The sequence below is a fragment of the Synchiropus splendidus genome, chromosome 10 (assembly GCF_027744825.2).
Source record: "Synchiropus splendidus isolate RoL2022-P1 chromosome 10, RoL_Sspl_1.0, whole genome shotgun sequence".
Taxonomy (NCBI): Eukaryota; Metazoa; Chordata; class Actinopteri; order Syngnathiformes; family Callionymidae; genus Synchiropus; species Synchiropus splendidus.
The window spans coordinates 20607814-20625762 of record NC_071343.1 but is presented as its reverse complement, the minus strand read 5'-3'; the positions used below and the strand labels follow the sequence as shown (position 1 = coordinate 20625762).

General features: G+C 44.4%; 13 non-coding genes across 13 annotated transcripts; 6 read left to right on the top strand and 7 right to left on the bottom strand.

Annotated features, from left to right (window-relative positions):
* Positions 1 to 289: 289 nt before the first annotated feature.
* On the bottom strand, positions 290 to 363 carry trnan-guu (transfer RNA asparagine (anticodon GUU)). The gene has a single exon. It is a non-coding gene; the product is annotated as a tRNA-Asn (tRNA).
* Positions 364 to 1958: 1595 nt separating this feature from the next.
* Positions 1959 to 2031, bottom strand: trnam-cau (transfer RNA methionine (anticodon CAU)). Its single transcript has one exon. It is a non-coding gene; the product is annotated as a tRNA-Met (tRNA).
* A 571-nt stretch (positions 2032 to 2602) lies between these two features.
* Positions 2603 to 2675, top strand: trnak-cuu (transfer RNA lysine (anticodon CUU)). Its single transcript has one exon. It is a non-coding gene; the product is annotated as a tRNA-Lys (tRNA).
* Positions 2676 to 3497: 822 nt separating this feature from the next.
* On the top strand, positions 3498 to 3570 carry trnar-acg (transfer RNA arginine (anticodon ACG)). Its single transcript has one exon. It is a non-coding gene; the product is annotated as a tRNA-Arg (tRNA).
* Positions 3571 to 4571: 1001 nt separating this feature from the next.
* Positions 4572 to 4685, top strand: LOC128766528 (U5 spliceosomal RNA). Its single transcript, XR_008416024.1, has one exon. It is a non-coding gene; the product is annotated as a U5 spliceosomal RNA (small nuclear RNA).
* Positions 4686 to 5512: 827 nt separating this feature from the next.
* trnak-uuu (transfer RNA lysine (anticodon UUU)) lies at positions 5513 to 5585 on the top strand. The gene has a single exon. It is a non-coding gene; the product is annotated as a tRNA-Lys (tRNA).
* A 4571-nt stretch (positions 5586 to 10156) lies between these two features.
* On the bottom strand, positions 10157 to 10229 carry trnak-cuu (transfer RNA lysine (anticodon CUU)). Its single transcript has one exon. It is a non-coding gene; the product is annotated as a tRNA-Lys (tRNA).
* Positions 10230 to 10803: 574 nt separating this feature from the next.
* trnam-cau (transfer RNA methionine (anticodon CAU)) lies at positions 10804 to 10876 on the top strand. Its single transcript has one exon. It is a non-coding gene; the product is annotated as a tRNA-Met (tRNA).
* Positions 10877 to 12287: 1411 nt separating this feature from the next.
* trnan-auu (transfer RNA asparagine (anticodon AUU)) lies at positions 12288 to 12361 on the top strand. The gene has a single exon. It is a non-coding gene; the product is annotated as a tRNA-Asn (tRNA).
* A 1415-nt stretch (positions 12362 to 13776) lies between these two features.
* trnar-acg (transfer RNA arginine (anticodon ACG)) lies at positions 13777 to 13849 on the bottom strand. Its single transcript has one exon. It is a non-coding gene; the product is annotated as a tRNA-Arg (tRNA).
* Positions 13850 to 15173: 1324 nt separating this feature from the next.
* trnak-uuu (transfer RNA lysine (anticodon UUU)) lies at positions 15174 to 15246 on the bottom strand. Its single transcript has one exon. It is a non-coding gene; the product is annotated as a tRNA-Lys (tRNA).
* A 1616-nt stretch (positions 15247 to 16862) lies between these two features.
* LOC128766526 (U5 spliceosomal RNA) lies at positions 16863 to 16975 on the bottom strand. Its single transcript, XR_008416022.1, has one exon. It is a non-coding gene; the product is annotated as a U5 spliceosomal RNA (small nuclear RNA).
* Positions 16976 to 17256: 281 nt separating this feature from the next.
* Positions 17257 to 17338, bottom strand: trnas-uga (transfer RNA serine (anticodon UGA)). The gene has a single exon. It is a non-coding gene; the product is annotated as a tRNA-Ser (tRNA).
* Between the last annotated feature and the right edge of the window lie 611 nt (positions 17339 to 17949).

Below are 17949 nucleotides of genomic sequence, written 5' to 3'. Positions count from 1 at the left end.
ATGGAACAAGGGACTGTCTGTGTGGATATTATATTTATAATAATAATCATAATAACAGAAGATGATCCCAGGTTCACATGTGTTCATGGAACGATGGTTAAGAGTTGGAGTCTCCATTATGACACCTGATTGGTTAAACTGTCTGTGCTCAGTTGGAAGAAAAACCTGCCGCCCTTTCTGGGACAGTTTGGTGACGCCTGTCTTGTCACGAAGGGCTGTTTTTGATCAACATCACGTCTGTCAGAGTGAGTACATGAATGAAGTTTTTACTGCAAGATAAAGCAGGTCACGTCCCTGGGTGGGCTCGAACCACCAACCTTTCGGTTAACAGCCGAACGCGCTAACCTATTGCGCCACAGAGACATGCAGCTACATAAGAAAATGTGGATCTGTGAACAAACGTTTTCAGTTTTCAAGGTTTGAAGATTGTGCAGAAGGATTGTGTGACTGAAGTCAGTGATAGCTATGTGTCTTTCTGCAAAGAGAGAGTGTGAAAGAAAGATGGTAGCAGTGCTTTAGGGAATAAATGAATAAAGAGAATGAGAGCAAAAGGTTCCACCATTTCATCTTTGCATCGACCAACACTGTCTTCCACTTCTTTGTCCCAAACCTCATTGTACCGATCACATGGACATTGTGTTGTCACATGGCTCGCATCACTTAGTAGTGTTGCAAAGCTTGTGTCCCAAAACAGTTGTACATAAATGAATCGCTCTGATGCTGAAATCTTGTCATCTCAAATCAAAATCTCAAATCATGGCATTCAAATCTCTCATTCAAAGCACGTATTACACATGTCAAGTCAAAGTGGCAGCACAAGGTCAGAAGCTCCAAGCTAATAGTCAACGCTGCTTGTCCTGGGCAAGAACTAGGAATACGACGACCTATGGGACAGGAGTCCACCCAAAGGGGTTTATGGCTTGATCAGGATCATGGTGACTGATGGATCGGAGCGTCCCGATGTGGTTCCCATACCAGGGGCCAAACAACGACACCATATGGGACGTACCTGGAATAAATGAGGTAGTTTAGGAAGAGGGTGATCACATCATTAACTGTAGCTAGGATTTGGAAGTGTAAAGCTGTCACAAAACAGGAGTGAAGTTTGTGGTCGTGCAAGGCAGATATCACAACATTTAGCTGCTAAAACACAGCATTGTCACCATGAAATCAACAATTATATGATGTTGAAACAACAGAAACGTTGCTTCTGTTGTTCAGCCTTTGAACAAACCAGCACTTCAAGACAATCCTCTGAACCATCGATCCAATAACATCTGAGAACTGGTGACCGTTTTCTGACGTCAGTGACCTGTTTTACACACATATAAGCGACGCAAAAGAACACAAAAGAGACTTTTCTTGTGTTCTGCAGTCGTCCATCCTACATCATGCTGGTGTCGGTCGCAAACATCATCCACAACTGTCCTGATGTCTGGGAAGAGGGGAAAATGGACACATATCGCTCCGTGGAAACATACCATAAATAAAGGTCGTGTCTTATATGAATACATCTAATAAATAATAATAAAATGTGGTCATGTCGTTGAACTCCAAAATATATATTCACTTTGATAAGCCTTGTGTGTTTTACTTTACCCAGCTGTTTCACCAAGATACAATCAGTGAGTCAGAGCTCAGCTCCAACCGTATCAGAGCCTGAACCAAGCACAAGCTCTGCCACCAGCTCTGTGTCAGCATTCACGCCTGGTGCTTCCTCACAGCCCGCTGCATGGGCTTCTCCATCCTCACCCATAACAACAGGTGGGATATGGTCAGAGTTTGACAACCAAATTCTGGCATCGATGCTGCATCGCACAAGTGGCACTGATGCGGTCATTGAAATGCAGCGTGACTCACAGGAAAGGGCAAGTGAAAAACATACAATAAACAAAGGTCGTGCTCGGAGTCATGTTGCAAAGCTTGTCCCCCAAAACAGTTGTACCCTATAAAGACATTGCCCCGTGTGAGGCTCGAACGCACGACCTTCAGATTATGAGACTGACGCGCTGCCTACTGCGCCAACGAGGCTTGTGCAGTCAATGAAATGCATCGTGAGTCAGAGGAAAGGTCAAGTGCATGGAATGGAGACCCACGTCTTTGGTAGAAAATACATGAAGCAACGTTCCCATCCATGAGGAGGATTGCAAAGAGACATCTCAGTGTAACTGCAACTCAGGACCTGCAGTGTTAAGGCTGGACAATGAGTAAGTTCAAGAAGAACTGTGATGAAAGGAAAAAATGTAAACACGTTACTCTTTCTAAATCTGAACCTTAAATATATTGTGAACAATGCCTGAAAAGGACAAAGGGATTATTCGGGTAATTATTCCTGAAGGTCTTTGTGGGCAAAGAGTAAATGGTGCCAACTATAGTTTACAGTATATTTGCACTTTTGACTGGAGTTGTTTAAAGCATGTGACTCTGAACCAGTTGCTGTGTGGTTGTCTTGACTCAGCACGTGTGTTTTTAAAGTGTTGTATTCATCATGTTATTTGCTGTGCATTTTTTAAATTGAAGCTGTTGAAATTGAATGTAAACAGCTTTGTCCGATTACTGGATAGAAAGTCGAGCTTCTCTCAGTCAGACCACATGCCATGGAGCCCGGCTAGCTCAGTCGGTAGAGCATGCGACTCTTAATCTCAGGGTCGTGGGTTCGAGCCCCACGTTGGGCGCATTTTTTTAGTTTGCTCAAATCCAGGTTGGACACACCATTGTCCTGACACAATGGACGATTGGATGTTCTCTGTCTTGCACATAGGCTCTGCAGCCCTGATGGATGAGGAGGACTCAACATGCCACCTGCCTCTTGTTCCACCCAAATCACTCAGACATTGTAACACATTCCTCTCCTGAGTCCTCAGAAGTTGGCCTGCTAGCCAGAGTCAACTTTTCAAGATACATTGATGCAAATAAAGATAAAGATTCATGGACAAATGCTAACACTACGTTTACAGAGAGGAACAGAGAGAGAGACACTCTAGACCAGGGGTCTCACACTGGTCCTCAAAGGGCCACAGTGGGTGCAGGTTTTTGTTCCAACCACTCACCTTTTCACCAACCAGGTGTGTGAAGACTGTCATCAGTTGATTGTGAGTCCTGGTGTGGGACCTGACATGTGGCTGGATCAGTTTTGCAGTTGATTTATTGATACATCATTGAAAGGCAGATGATGAAAAGATCAGAAACTTCAAAAGTGGATTCTTGGGCTCATGGGATAGTCTCTGAGGATTGCAGACTTTTAGGAATCATTTCGGACAGAGACGTCATATGAGTTCAATTGATGATCCGTCGATGTGTATTGAGCTAAGCGAGTCAAACTGAGATGGCAGGGGAGGCACCATTGTCAGGAGGTGGTTCACCCAAGGCTTCAAGGATTCAAGCACAGAAAGTTTCTTTTCATTCTGGCACTGGGGTTCAACTGCTTTGGAATGTTGTGAGGCGTCTGATACCCAACTTTGACTCAAGTCAGTTCACATGGAATTGAACAAAACATAGGGCTAGTGGCGCAATGGATAACGCGCCTGACTACGGATCAGGAGATTCCAGGTTCGACTCCTGGCTAGCTCGAGCTAATCTTTCATTCATGACGCAAAAGTAAAACATGAGAACAGTATTTCTGCAGTGCATGCCACATAACTTTTCTGGTCAACACAAATGTGAGAGAAATGTGGTGAGGTGGCTTCTTCTATTGTGTAAGAAACATGGGTCCTGGCAGCCGTGATCGTATAGTGGTCAGTACTCTGCGTTGTGGCCGCCGCAACCCTGGTTCTAAATCCAGGCTACGACACTTTCATTCCTTCCCCGCCAAAAATTTTGAAGTTGAGTCGTCATCAATGTTTTTATTACACTTTTATTAATCATAATTTTTTGAGTCGAGAACCAATATTAAGTTTATGTTCATATTTTCCCAATGCATACTGTATATGTTGTGATGCTAAATGCCATTAAGAATAGGGAGGTTATGGTGATTCTTTTTTTTTCCTCCTTTCAATTGTTTCAATTCCCTCTAATGAAGGACATGGTTGGCTTTAAAAAACAAGATAAAGTCTCTCCAGCAGCTCCAGAACCTTCGCGCACCAGGGTGTTGTCGGAAATGGGTGCTCCAACCAGTCCGTCTATCTGCTTCCTTCAGCGTTGTACTGGAGAGCCAGATATTGCGAACCCGCAATCGCTCGTGGCTTTCCTTTCCCCTTCCCCCCCGTACCGTCCTTTTTCCCCCTTCCTTGGCCGAGTGGTTAAGGCGATGGACGAGAAATCCATTGGGGTTTCTCCGCGTAGGTTCGAGTCCTACCAGCAACGTGAATGTAGATTTTCTTGACTTGTGACCTGTGTGTTGTAGTCAGCGTCCAGACTTACTTGATGTTTGAAGCCCAAAAATCTTGAGTGTTGTGGACAAGCTGCTCATAGAGTTTACGTTGCAGCTTTTTATCTTGTGTAGTACTTTTCGACGGATTACTTTATCTTCATTCATCATGTCGTGAGACACGCGCACGATGCAGAGGGCGCCACCATGAGTTAAAGGTCGATGTGGAAGAATACAGCTCCTTCTCTGGTTCAGTGTCAGTAGTTCACTCATGTTTCTCTTCAGATCGTATAAATCTTTCGCCTTTTACTAAAGATTTCCGTGGAGAGGAACAACATGAGTTTTTACAAATTTTTTGATGCCCTGCTCTTGTAGGGCTTCATATTATGTTCAATGTAACCTGTCTGGTTAACAACTTTGGATCACAAGTGCAGAGTTGTTATTCCCAAGATGTGTATCTATGAAGTAGCAGAGTGTGTTGTCTAACTTCAATTGAGCCATCAGTCCATTTCCACTGATTGAAGAAGAATAATTTCTAACTCTGGCGTCTCTGTCCACAGTCAACTGGAAATAAACCTGTGAACGGACGTTTTAAATTGAATGATAGATGCTTCTAGAAGTTGCCTTTGCAAGTATGAGCTGGACAATGTTGTGTATATTACTTTCTGTGATTACATTTTTCACTGTTTCGTCACGGTCTTTCCTCATAAACAAACGTGGGATGGGGGGGAGGGACCAGAGACCCAGCTTTACGACAGCCTGCAGTTACACTCATGTTCCTGTGATCAACCCACTTCCTTCGGCAGGTTTTGGGAGTAAACTCCCAAGTTTCTGAATAAATTTTAATACTCTGAAGATTGTGTTGTCTATGTATTACAAGAATGACAGATGTCGAGTGACAAAAACAAAGAGTTTCACTTTTGATCACACGAGTGAGCCCGGACTCACTTAGCAACCATGCTAACGGTTGCTAACATGGAGGTAATGTCGCCTCCTAAAACCAACAAATCACGTCTTCCAATCTCCTTGAGGGAACTAACGATAAAAATCATCTGGTTCACGGAAGTTGAGCAAAATGAGCAGTTTGTCGCCGCGAGTTACAAAACACAGCTGATATCAGGTTTGTCATGTGCTCACCACAAACATCGGCTCAGACAGAGGAACACACACACTGCCTCAGGTTACACACATCACACCTCCCTAGGAGCCTGGATAGCTCAGTCGGTAGAGCGTCAGACTTTTAATCTGAGGGTCCAGGGTTCAAGTCCCTGTTCAGGTGATGCGTAGTGTCTGGCCAAATTGGCTGTTTCACTGGTTGTGTGTTGGTTGAAAAAGGACTCAAAACTTTCTTGTCAATGGGCCTGATTATAGCAGTGTTCAGCCTGAAGAAGCCACTGAACCACGCCCTTGAAATGTCAGTTTTCCAAGACATTTTGAGCCATATGAACTGACTTGAGTGAAAGTTGGGTATCAGACGCCTCACAACATTCCAAAGCAGTTGAACCCCAGTGCCAGAATGAAAAGAAACTTTCTGTGCTTGAATCCTTGAAGCCTTGGGTGAACCACCTCCTGACAATGGTGCCTCCCCTGCCATCTCAGTTTGAACTGCTTTGGAATGTTCTGAGGTGTTTGATACCCTACTTTCACTCAAGTCAGTTCATATGGAATTGAACAAAACATAGGGCTGCGGATCAGGAGATTTCAGGTTCGACTCCTGGCTAACTTGCCTCTTTTTCATATGTCATTCTTGATGTGGAAGTTAAACGTGGCAAGAATATTTGTGTACTGCATGCGACATGACTTGTCTCGTCCACGCTTGTGTGAGAGAAATGCGGTGAGATGGCCTTTTCTATTGTCTAAGGAATATGTTTCCGAACACCTGTGATCGTATATTGGTTCGTACATTGCGTTGTGGCTGCAGCAACCCCAGTTCAAATCCAGGTCATGGCACTGTGCTTTTTTTTTTTATTCAGTTACTGACAAAGCATGTGTTGAATCCAATACACTAGAATGTGATGTGATGCAGAAATGCCTTGAATCCTTGCTGGAGAAACAGACACTTTTGTGGCATTTCTAACTCAAGCTTTGACCAAATGGCCTCATTGCTGCCTGCACATAATGTCAGAAATGGAAAAACTGCACTGAGAACAAAACAAAAAAGAGCTTCCAACCATGGAAGGTTTTTATATTGTTGCTTTGATTGCTTGTTTTTTTGTTCCGTCCCCACGGAAGGTTTTAAAGTTCAGTCGTCATTCTCCCGTCATTAGTGTTTTTTTTTATTATTTTCAGTGTAGTTTGCAACTTTTGAGTCCAGAACCAATATTAAGTTTGTGTTCATATTTACCCAATACACACTGTATATGTTGTGATGCTAAATGCCATGAAGGCAGGTCGGTCGGTGAACAGCTCTGTTGTTGATTCTTTTTCTTTTTCCCCAACTGAATTGTTTCAGCTCCCCCTAAAGATGAACATGTAAAAAAATCTAAAAAATGTATCTCAAGACTCTTTTGAAGGAGATCTGAATGGCTTGTCCTCCTCTGAAATGCAGCCAGCTGAATCTTTCTTAGTACAGTGGACAGTATCTCCACCTGTCATGTGAAGTGCTGGTGTTCGATTCCCCAAAGCTTTTCTTCATGATGGTGAAGACCGTGGGCGGCACACGGTTGTCGTCAGTAGCTGGTAGCTTGCTCAGGTCGTGATTAGTTGTCACCTGCCCGGTTCGAACACAGCATTGGCCAGAGCCGCTACGCTGGTGAATTTAACCACCTCCTCCAGCAGCGTCGCCGGGATACGTTGCTTCGAGTGGTACTTCAGGCAGAACCCCTAGTTGGACGACCTGTTGGTCCAGATCAGTGGTTGAATACAGGACACCAAGTACCTGCGGTCGGTCCTCTGGTGAACGTCTGTCTTTGGTCAGCAACGCGATTTGTAGTTGTGTACGCCGACTTGTGTACAAGTCTTTCTGAACTGTCATCAATTCATGAACTCCACGGACGTATCAGCTGTGTGCTTGAAGTAATTTTCAGAGATACATAATCTGTCATCGTCAATAATTTGGACACGGAAACTAGAGTATTTATAATAACATTTATATTTTCTTTGAGTCTTGTCAGTTAGCACCACTTTGTGGTAATCAATTAATGCAACAGTTAAATGCATTGTGTTAAAACTATTTATCCTGTGAGTTGATGTACTGTTGTATGGTTGATATATACTTTGTTAAATTATCACCTACATATACATGTTTAAATATCCATGTATGGTTTATATTTTGCAGATCTTCGGTAACAGGAGACTCATCACCAACTGCTTCAGTGTTGGTGAGACCGTCCACTTCCAGGAGCTGACCAGAGGACCACTGCCACTGACCACATGTTTTTGTTGAAGATGAGGCTTCTCCTTTTTGGAAAAAAAAAAACAGTTATCAGTGCAACACAATTGCTCATTCAAGAGTCAGCCTCCTATTTTAACAAAGCATAGGTTCTTGCATATATATTTCATCTCTGCAATAAAACAAAGTTGTGTTCAACTCAATTTGTTGACATTTTGCAAAGTGCTTTTGATTTTATTTTTTTCTGTGAATCCATTTTTCACAAAAAGAAATGTTCATTGTCAAACACTTTATTGGCAAAAATAAAGTAACTAATTCATTTATACTCATTTAATACACACAGAATCACAGTCAAACTTGAAGTGAACTACGTAGGTGTGTTTTGAAGGATCTTCCTCAGAGGGACGAGGGTCAAGAGAGGCGGAGGAAGTGGGGCGGCATCCGGTTCTTTAGTGAAACTGTGGCTACAAAGAAAATAAATGAAGGGTCCAAATGATTTCAGTCAGCTGTTGTTTTGCTTGGTAAAGTAACATGTACATTTTAAATTTATGTGGAACTTGGAAGGAACGAGGACCTTGAAAACTGTCCCTTCTTCTGAGCTGGGTTTGTGGAGGGAGTTCATTAGTAGATGTTTGAGCTCAGCTTCAGCATCGGGGGACACCTTCCTCTGGAGGTCTCTTCCATCGCTGTCCTGCACATAATGGAAGTTGAGTTCAATTACATGCCATAGTGATGAGTACTAATAAATAAGATCTGTATAGGACAGCAATAGTTAACCTAAAGCAAGTCATGTCACTATGACAGTGAATGATGTAGAACAATAACATTTAATTAAAAAAATAGAATAATGGTAGAAAATGTTATTTCTACATACATCAGGAGCAGCAGTGGAGGAGGAGGGGCCAGTGGCAGGTGGAGGAGACGCAGCAGCACCAGGTGAAGAGGGAGGAAGGTCCATCCTCCTCCTCCTCATCACCAACATCATGAGTGGATCCATCCTCCTCCTCTCCTTAATGACAGCATGGCGTGATTACATTATTGTAGTAGCTAAACAGAAAAAAGCAATACAGAAAGCTACATACATTTTTATATTTATATATTAATCTAGTATTCAGAATGTCCCCACTAAATGAACGTGCAAACCTACCTGCTACCTTGCTGCTGCTGCCTCTCCAGTCATGTTGGCCGAGGTCTCTCTTGGAGATGGAGGGCTCCAGAAGAGAGAGGACGGAGAAGAACGCTCACTTCACGGCACTACAGTAGATGCCGCTGACCACTCCGCTCCTCGGTCACCGTCCTCCCCTCATATAAACAGAGCCTTCAGGACGTCTCATCTGAATTAAATTAAATCAGAAACAGTACTTATTTATCCCGTCACCATACATACGTAGTTTCTACAGTCGCAGCAGTACATTCGCCACGTAAACTCGGTGGACATTGCGTTTAGGCGAATATAACTTAAGTAAACTTAGGTAAATAAAGGTCTCAACTCACCAGTCACGCCACCGTTGTGGCGAACTTTCCCTCCGGACAAGATTCTTCCTATTTATGTAAAAAAATTCACAATTTGTGCCACTCTCGAGAGGATGGCGGAAAGTCTGCATGTAAACAACCGCAGCGATTAGCTTCGCCTCCGCCGGGACACGTCACTCGCGGATCTGGTCTCTGATTGGTCAATGCACCGCGACTGGTGGCAGTAGTTCAAAAAATTGAACTTCTGCGACTGACGCAGTAGCCCAGTTGCGTCGTCTTGAGTAGCCCTAATCGCCGTATGTAGCTCAAATCGTGTAGCGTCGCACACCCCAGTCGTGTCGCAGCCATGTTGGTCGCCGCTGATCGCCGTCAGTCGCCCAACTCCATTGACTTTGTATGTAAATCAATCGTGTTGCTCGCGGAAGTCGCGTTCGGTGTCAACGTACCTTTAGTTTGACTCGCTTAGGTCAATACACATGGACGGATCATCAATTGAACTCATATATCCCATGAGCCCAAGAATCCACTTTTGAAGTTTCTAATCTTTTCATCATCTGCCTTTCAATGATGTATCAATAAATCAACTGCAAAACTGATCCAGCCACATATCAGGTCCCACACCAGGACTCACAATCAACTGATGACAGTCTTCACGCACCTGGTTGGTGAAAAGGCGACTGGTTGGATCAAAAACCTACACCCACTGTGGCCCTTTGAGGACCAGTGTGAGACCCCTGGTCTAGAGTGTCTCTCTCTCTTACTCACTGTAAAGGTAGTGTTAGCATTTGTCCATGAATCTTTATCTTTATTTGCATCAATGTATCTTGAAAAGTTGACTCTGGCTAGCAGGCCAACTTCTAAGGACTCAGGAGAGGAATGTGTTACAGTGTCTGAGTGATTTGGGTGGAACAAGAGGCAGGTGGCATGTTGAGTCCTCCTCATCCATCAGGGCTGCAGTATCTACATGCTAGACAGAGAACATCCTATCGTCCATTGTGTCGGGACAATGGTGTGTCCAACCTGGATTTGAGCAAGCTAAAAAGTTGCGCCCAACGTGGGGCTCGAACCCACGACCCTGAGATTAAGAGTCTCATGCTCTACCGACTGAGCTAGCCGGGCTCCATGGTGTGTTGTCTGACTGAGAGAAGCTCGACTTTCTATCCAGTAATCGGACAAAGCTGTTTACATTCAATTTCAACAGCTTCAATTTAAAAAATGCACAGCAAATAACATGATGAATACAACACTTTAAAAACACACTTGCTGAGTCAAGACAACCACACAGCAACTGGTTCAGAGTCACATGCTTTAAACAACTCCAGTCAAAAGTGCAAATATACTGTAAACTATAGTTGACACCACCATTTACTCTTTGCCCACGAAGACCTTCAGGAATAATTCCCCGAATAATCCCTTTGTCCTATTCAGGCATTGTTCCCAATATATTTAAGGTTCAGATTTAGAAAGAGTAACGTGTTTACATTTTTTCCTTTCATCACACTTCTTCTTGAACTTACTCATTGTCCAGCCTTAACACTGCAGGTCCTGAGTTGCAGTTACTCTGAGATGTCTCTTTGCAATCTTCCTCATGGATGGGAACGTTGCTTCATGTATTTTCTACCAAAGAAGTGGGTCTCCATTCCATGCACTTGATCTTTCCTCTGAGTCACGCTGCTTTTCTTTGACTGTGCAAGCCTCGTTGGCGCAGTAGGCAGCGCGTCAGTCTCATAATCTGAAGGTCGTGAGTTCGAGCCTCACACGGGGCACTGTCTTTTTAGGGTACAACTGTTTTGGGGGACAAGCTTTGCAACATGACTCCTAGCACGACCTTTGTTTATTGTATGTTTTTCACTTGCCCTTTCCTGTGAGTCACGCTGCATTTCAATGACCGCATCAGTGCCACTTGTGCGATGCAGCATAGATGCCAGAATTTGGTTGTCAAACTCTGACCATATCCCACCTGTTGTTATGGGTGAGGATGGAGAAGCCCATGCAGCGGGCTGTGAGGAAGCACCAGGCGTGAATGCTGACACAGAGCTGGTGGCAGAGCTTGTGCTTGGTTCAGGCTCTGATACGGTTGGAGCTGAGCTCTGACTCACTGATTGTATCTTGGTGAATCAGCTGGGTAAAGTAAAACACACAAGGCTTCTCAAAGTGAATATATATTTTGGAGTTTCAATGGCATTTTTATTATTATTTATTAGATGCATTTATATAACACAGATATGGTAAACACAAGCCTTGGTGCAGTAGGCAGCGCGTCAGTCTCATAATCAGAAGGTCGTGAGTTCGAGCCTCACACAGGGCACTGTCTTTTTGGAGTACAACTGTTTTGGGCGACAAGCTTTGCAACATGACTCCTAGCACGACCTTTGTTTATTGTATGTTTCCACCGAGCGATATGTGTCCATTTTGCCCTCTTCTCAGACATCAGGACAGTTGTGGATGATGTTTGCAATTATGACCAGCATGATGTAGGACAGACGACTCCAGAGAGAGTGACTCTCTCCGCAGAGAAAAGTCACCAGTTCACAGATGTTGTTGACTTCATGGTGACGATGCTGTGTTTTAGCAGCAAAATGTAGTGATATTGCCTTGCACGACCCTCTTTCTCTCACTTTTGCCTATTTTCAACTGACTCACAAGTCCAAGTTCATTTCTTTCTTCGTGATTTGTAATTGTGCCAAAATCGCTGACTCAAAGCACATAGTGAGTACTTTGAACTAATTTCACCAGTGAAGTCCACCAAAACACACACACACACACACACATCTCGGCTCTGTCTCATTTCCTCTCAGAACAGACACATGGCTTGAGCCCATGAAATGAATATATTTTCCGATGAAGACACACCTGCATTTATTCTGGGCTTTGATATCTGCCAGAGCTTTGTGAGATCTGCAGAATAAATGCACAACCTTTCAAAACTTTGTGACCTTTTTCATTCCCAACCCACTTCTGAAATCGACGCTGTTGTGAACTGCATTCCAACCTGTAATGCTTGGTGGAAAGGCATGTAGTAGTGGATGGACTCACCAAACTGTGACGAGCCAAACTGCAAACATGGAGCCTGATGTAGTTACAGCTTTACAACTGTGGCAACAAGGTCCTTTGTTCAACTTGTTCCCTCGCTCCTCTCCTTATCTCCAGAACAGCAATACAATAACTCCTGCAACTGGCCGGTTAGCTCAGATGGTTAGAGCGTGGTGCTATTAACGCCAAGGCCATGGGTTCCACCCCCATACTGGCCACTGTTATAGTTTATATGTTAAACTTCCCCCATGGCATCTCTGTTATTCAATGCTCATGCCTCAGTGAAGCTCCTCACAGAGGCCTCTCCTCTTCTGTATTTGCCTGACACCAGCCCCTGAGATCACACGCCTCATGCTCCACTGACTCACTGTTTTAATGACAGGATATTGCACATCCCAACCTTAAAACTGACCTGAATGCTGGCTAAATATTAAACATATAGAGCTTTCTGGATCGCATTTTTGTGTTTCGCTAGTACAATGATGTCATCACACTCTGTTGTCATTCATGAGAGGAGGAGGATGGACCTTCCTCCTGCCTCACCTGGTGCTGCTGCTGCATCTCCTCCAACTTTCCAACTTCCATTATGTGCAGGACACCAAAGGAAGAGACCAACTGAGGGAGGGTCCCCGGATGCTGATGTCCCTGCTGGGAAGATCCTTCAAAACACACCGACATAGTTCACTTCAAGTTTGACTATGACTCTGGGTGCATGGATGAGTATAAATGAATGAGGTCATGATTTTATTTTTGCAATTAAAAGGTTTGACGATGGGCATTTGTTTTCGTGGACAATGGCTTCAGAGAAAAAATCAAAATCGAAAGCACTGTGCAAAATGTCAACAAACTGAGTTGAACGCAGCTTTGTTTTATTGCAGAGATGAATTATAATGTGCAAGGACCTTTGCTCTGTTCAACAGGTAGGTGACTCTTGAACGAGCAGTTGTGGTGCACTGATGATTGATGACAGTTCAGAAAGACTTGTACACAAGTCGGCGAACACAACTACAAATCGAGTTGCTGACCGAAGACAGACGTTCACCAGAGGACAGACCGCGGTACTTGGTGTCCTGTATTCGACCACTGATCTGGACCAACAGGTCGTCCAACTAGCAGCGGTTCCGCTTGAAGTACCACTCGAAGCGGCTGTATCCCGGCGACGCTGCTGGAGGAGGTGGTTAAATTCACCAGTGTGAGCGGCTCTGGCCAATGCTACGAAATGAGAGACGTCTTTTTCTATGATTTCCTTTAATAAGTACCGATAGTTGAGCACTGGGTCCGCCATTTTCAATCCACCGTGCACAACAACTTGAGACCACACCCCCCAGCGTCTGATCAACTTTGGCGACGTGATCGAACCGGGCAGGTGACAACTAATCATGAGCTGAATAAGCTACCAGCTACTGACGACGCTACGGCGACTAAAAAGTTGCGGTTGCTGCAGCCACAACGCAGAGTACGAACCAAAATACGATCACAGGTGTTCGGAAACATATTTCTTACACAACAAAAAAGGCCATCTCACCACATTTCTCTCACACAAGTGTAGACGAGACAAGTTATTTAGCACGCAGTGCACAAATATTGTTCCCACATTTCACTTCCACATCAAGGATGAAAGATAAGTTTACACCGAGCTAGCCAGGAGTCGAACCTGGAATCTCCTGATCCGTAGTCAGGCGCGTTATCCATTGCGCCACGAGCCCTATGTTTTGTTCAATTCCATGTGAACTGACTTGAGTGAAAGTTGGGTATCAGATGCCTCACAACATTCCAAAGCAGTTCAACCCCAGTGCCAGAATGAAAAGAAACTTTCTGTGCTTGAATCCTTGAAGCCTTGGGTGAACCACCTCCTGACAATGGTGCCTCCCCTGCCATCTCAGTTTGACACGCTTAGCTCAATATCCTGACGATAGTCATCGGTTCCACAGCCACTGTATCGCGTGCCCTACAAAAATTAAGCAAAAAACATCGAAAAAAAAAACCAAAAAAAAAAGCACACCAACTCCCCATTGGGGAATCGTACCCCGGTCTTCCGCGTGACAGGCGGAGATACTGTCCACTATACTAACGAGGATGCTGCTTAAGCTCAGGGCCGTGGGTTCGAGCTCAACGTCAACTTTTTAGCCGCCTCGTGTAGTTTGTCTACAAATTATTTCTGTCCTGTCTTCCACATTGATGCTGCGGCTGTGATGGATGAGGAGGACTCAACATGCCACCTGCCTCTTGTTCCACCCAAATCACTCAGACATTGGAACACATTCCTCTCCTGAGTCCTCAGAAGTTGGCCTGCTAGCCAGAGTCTACTTTTCAAGATACATTGATGCAAATAAAGATAAGGATTCATGGACAAATGCTAACACTACCTTTACAGTGAGTAAGAGAGAGAGAACCCCTAGTCCAGGGGTCTCAAACCGGTCCTCAAAGGGCCACAGTGGGTGCAGCTTTTTGTTCCAACCGGTCACCCTTTCACCAACCAGGTGCGTGAAGACTGTCATCAGTTGATTGTGAGTCCTGGTGTGGGACCTGATATGTGGCTGGATCGGTTTTACAGTTGATTTATTGATACATCATTGAAAGGCAGATGATGAAAAGATTAGAAACTTCAAAAGTGGATTCTTGGGATCATGGGATAGTCTCTGAGGATTGCAGACTTTTAGGAATCATTTCGGACAGAGACGTCATATGAGTTCAATTGATGATCCGTCGATGTGTATTGAGCTAAGCGAGTCAAACTGAGATGGCAGGGGAGGCACCATTGTCAGGAGGTGGTTCACCCAAGGCTTCAAGGATCAAGCACAGAAAGTTTCTTTTCATTCTGGCACTGGGTTTGAACTGCTTTGGAATGTTGTGAGGCATCTGATACCCGACTTCCACTCAAGTCAGTTCATATGGCTCAAAATGTCTTGGAAAACAGACAAGGGTGTGGTTCAGTGGCTTCTTCAGGCTGAACACTGCTACAATCAGGCCCGTTGACAAGAGAGTTTTGAGTGCTTTTGCCAACAGCCAACTTGGCCAGACACCAAGCATCGCCTGAACAGGGACTTGAACCCTGGACCCTCAGATTAAAAGTCTGATGCTCTACCAACTGAGCTATCCAGGCTCCTAGGGAGGTGTGATGTGTGTAACCTGATGCAGTGTGTGTGTGTTCCTGTGTCTTAGCCGATGTTTGTGGTGAGCACATGACAAACCTGATATCAGCTGTGTTTTGTAACTCGCGGCGACAAACTGCTCATTTTCCTCAACTTCCTTGAACCAGATCGATCGATTTTTATCGTTAGTTCCCTCAAGGAGATTGGAAGACGTGATTTGTTGGTTTTAGGAGACGACATTACCTCTATGTTAGCAACCGTTAGCATGGTTGCTAAGTGAGTCCGGGCTCACTCATGTGATCAAAAGTGAAACTCTTTGTTTTTGTTACTCGACATTTGTCATTCTTGTAATACATAGACAACACAATCTCCAGAGTATTAAAATGTATTCAGAAACTTGGGAGTTTACTCCCAAAACCTGCCGTAGGAAGCGGGTTGATCACAGGTGAATGAGTGTAACTGCAGGCTGTCGTAAAGCTGGGTCTCTGGTCCCTCCCCCCCATCCCACGTTTGTTTATGAGGAAAGACCGTGACGAAACAGTGAAAAATGTAATCACAGAAAGTAATATACAGAACACTGTCCAGCTCATACTTGCAAAGGCAACTTCTAGAAGCATCTATCATTCAACATCAGAGATGGAACTCCGTCATGCAGCCAGGCTTTATTACATCATGACTCTCCTGTGTTTCAATAAGGAGCAGACAAACAGCGATCAGAACCATCAAAACGTCCGTTCACACGTTTATTTCCAGTTCACTGTGGACACAGACGTCAGAGTTAGAAACTATTCTTCTTCAATCAGTTCCAGAACAACCGTCAGGGATGATGAAATGTGGCGCTGGTCGCGTCTCTCAGCAGCTCTGAGCAGGTCTGCAGAGCAGAGGACTCAACGGCAGCAGCTACAGATAGAACATGAGTCATGGCTCGTCATGGAGGTGGACCCAATAGCTAGAATGTTGCAGGTTTACAGAGGACACGGGACAACAAGAGTAAATTAACAGTTTTTTAAATACAATAATAAACGGACAGGAACTGAGGGTTGAGGTTGAGTGTTCGCATTTTCTCATCAATGTATCTTGAAAAGTTGACTCTGGCGAGCAGGCCAACTTCTGTGCCACCTGCCTCTTGTTGGGTGGAACAAGTTCAACCAGACTGTATGCCGTGACAGTCCAACAATTAAAGGCAGGGTCTGATCTTTTCATGCAGAGTATTGGGTGAAACCCTTTGAATGCAGAAATCAAACATTCCAGTCCCCTGGGGAAGGTACGGGCCGACAGCACTGTGAAATCACCAACCGATCACCTGCCCTACTCACCGTGAGGTTCGTCACGGAACCAAAGTGGATCTTCTTCCCAGGGTGGTCTCTAACCACCAGCCTTTCCCACAACAGCCAAACACACTAACCAGTTACGTCACAGAGACATGAGAATGAGGATCTCTACAAAAAGAGAGACACCTTTAGAGCAGGAAAAGATGTTGTTCTGCAAACCATGGAAATGGAGTGATGGCTCAATTGAAGTGAGACAACACACTCTGCTACTTCATAGATACACATCTTGGGAATAACAACTCTGCACTTGTGATCCAAAGTTGTTAACCAGACAGGTTACATTGAACACAATAAGAAGCCCTACAAGAGCAGGGCATCAAAAAATTAGTAAAAACTCATGTTGTTCCTCTCCACGGAAATCTTTAGTAAAAGGCGAAAGATTTATACGATCTGAAGAGAAACATGAGTGAACTACTGACACTGAACCAGAGAAGGAGCTGTATTCTTCCACATCAACCTTTAACTCATGGTGGCGCCCTCTGCATCGTGCGTGTCTCACAACATGAATGAAGACAAAGTGGGGAAGTAATCCGTCGAAAAGTACTACACAAGATAAAAAGCTGCAACGTAAACTCTATGAGCAGCTTGTCCACAACACTCTTACAGTCTTATATTTTGGCTTGAAAACATCAAGTAAGTCTGGACGCTGACGACGACACACAGGTCACAAGGCAAGAAAATCTACATTAACGCTGTTGGTAGGACTCGAACCTACGCGGGGAAACCCCAATGGATTTCAAGTCCATCGCCTTAACCACTCGGCCACAACAACACCGTTTCTCGGTCACTTCATCATTTATATATTTATGGGTTCATTAGAAATCAGTTCATCACATCTCTTCCTCATCTTTCAAGCAACAATGATGATGGCTGCTTTTCAAGCACTTGACCTGGGTTCGATTCCCAGCCACGGCACGTAGCCCATTCCATTCAGTCGTGATTCAAAGAACTGGTTTCTTCTGACCATTCACAAATCCACTGAAGGCACGAGTGATGAAGGCCATGGAACTGAAATCCATTGGGGATTTCCCCCGTAGCTTCGAGTCCTACCAACAGCGCCAGGCAGAGATTGATTTTTATCCCATTGAGACCTGTCTGTTGGTCGTCCGCGTCCAGCCTTAATGGGACTTTTGTGGTGTTGACAGTTGAGGCACAAATATTCTGCCATCCATGGTTAGATGGCAAAAACAATTGGCAAAGCCTGAGAATTGAACCCAGGTCAACTGCTTGGAAGGAAGCTACAGTTTTCACAAGAACACCATTGCAGAGATTCCTGTCAAGGTACATTCACTTTCACAAAGAGAAATCCACAATAGTGGATGAACAATCATGCAGTGAGATGATGGTTTTTGGCCGACTCAGTTCGGCTCCTCAGCTTCTCTA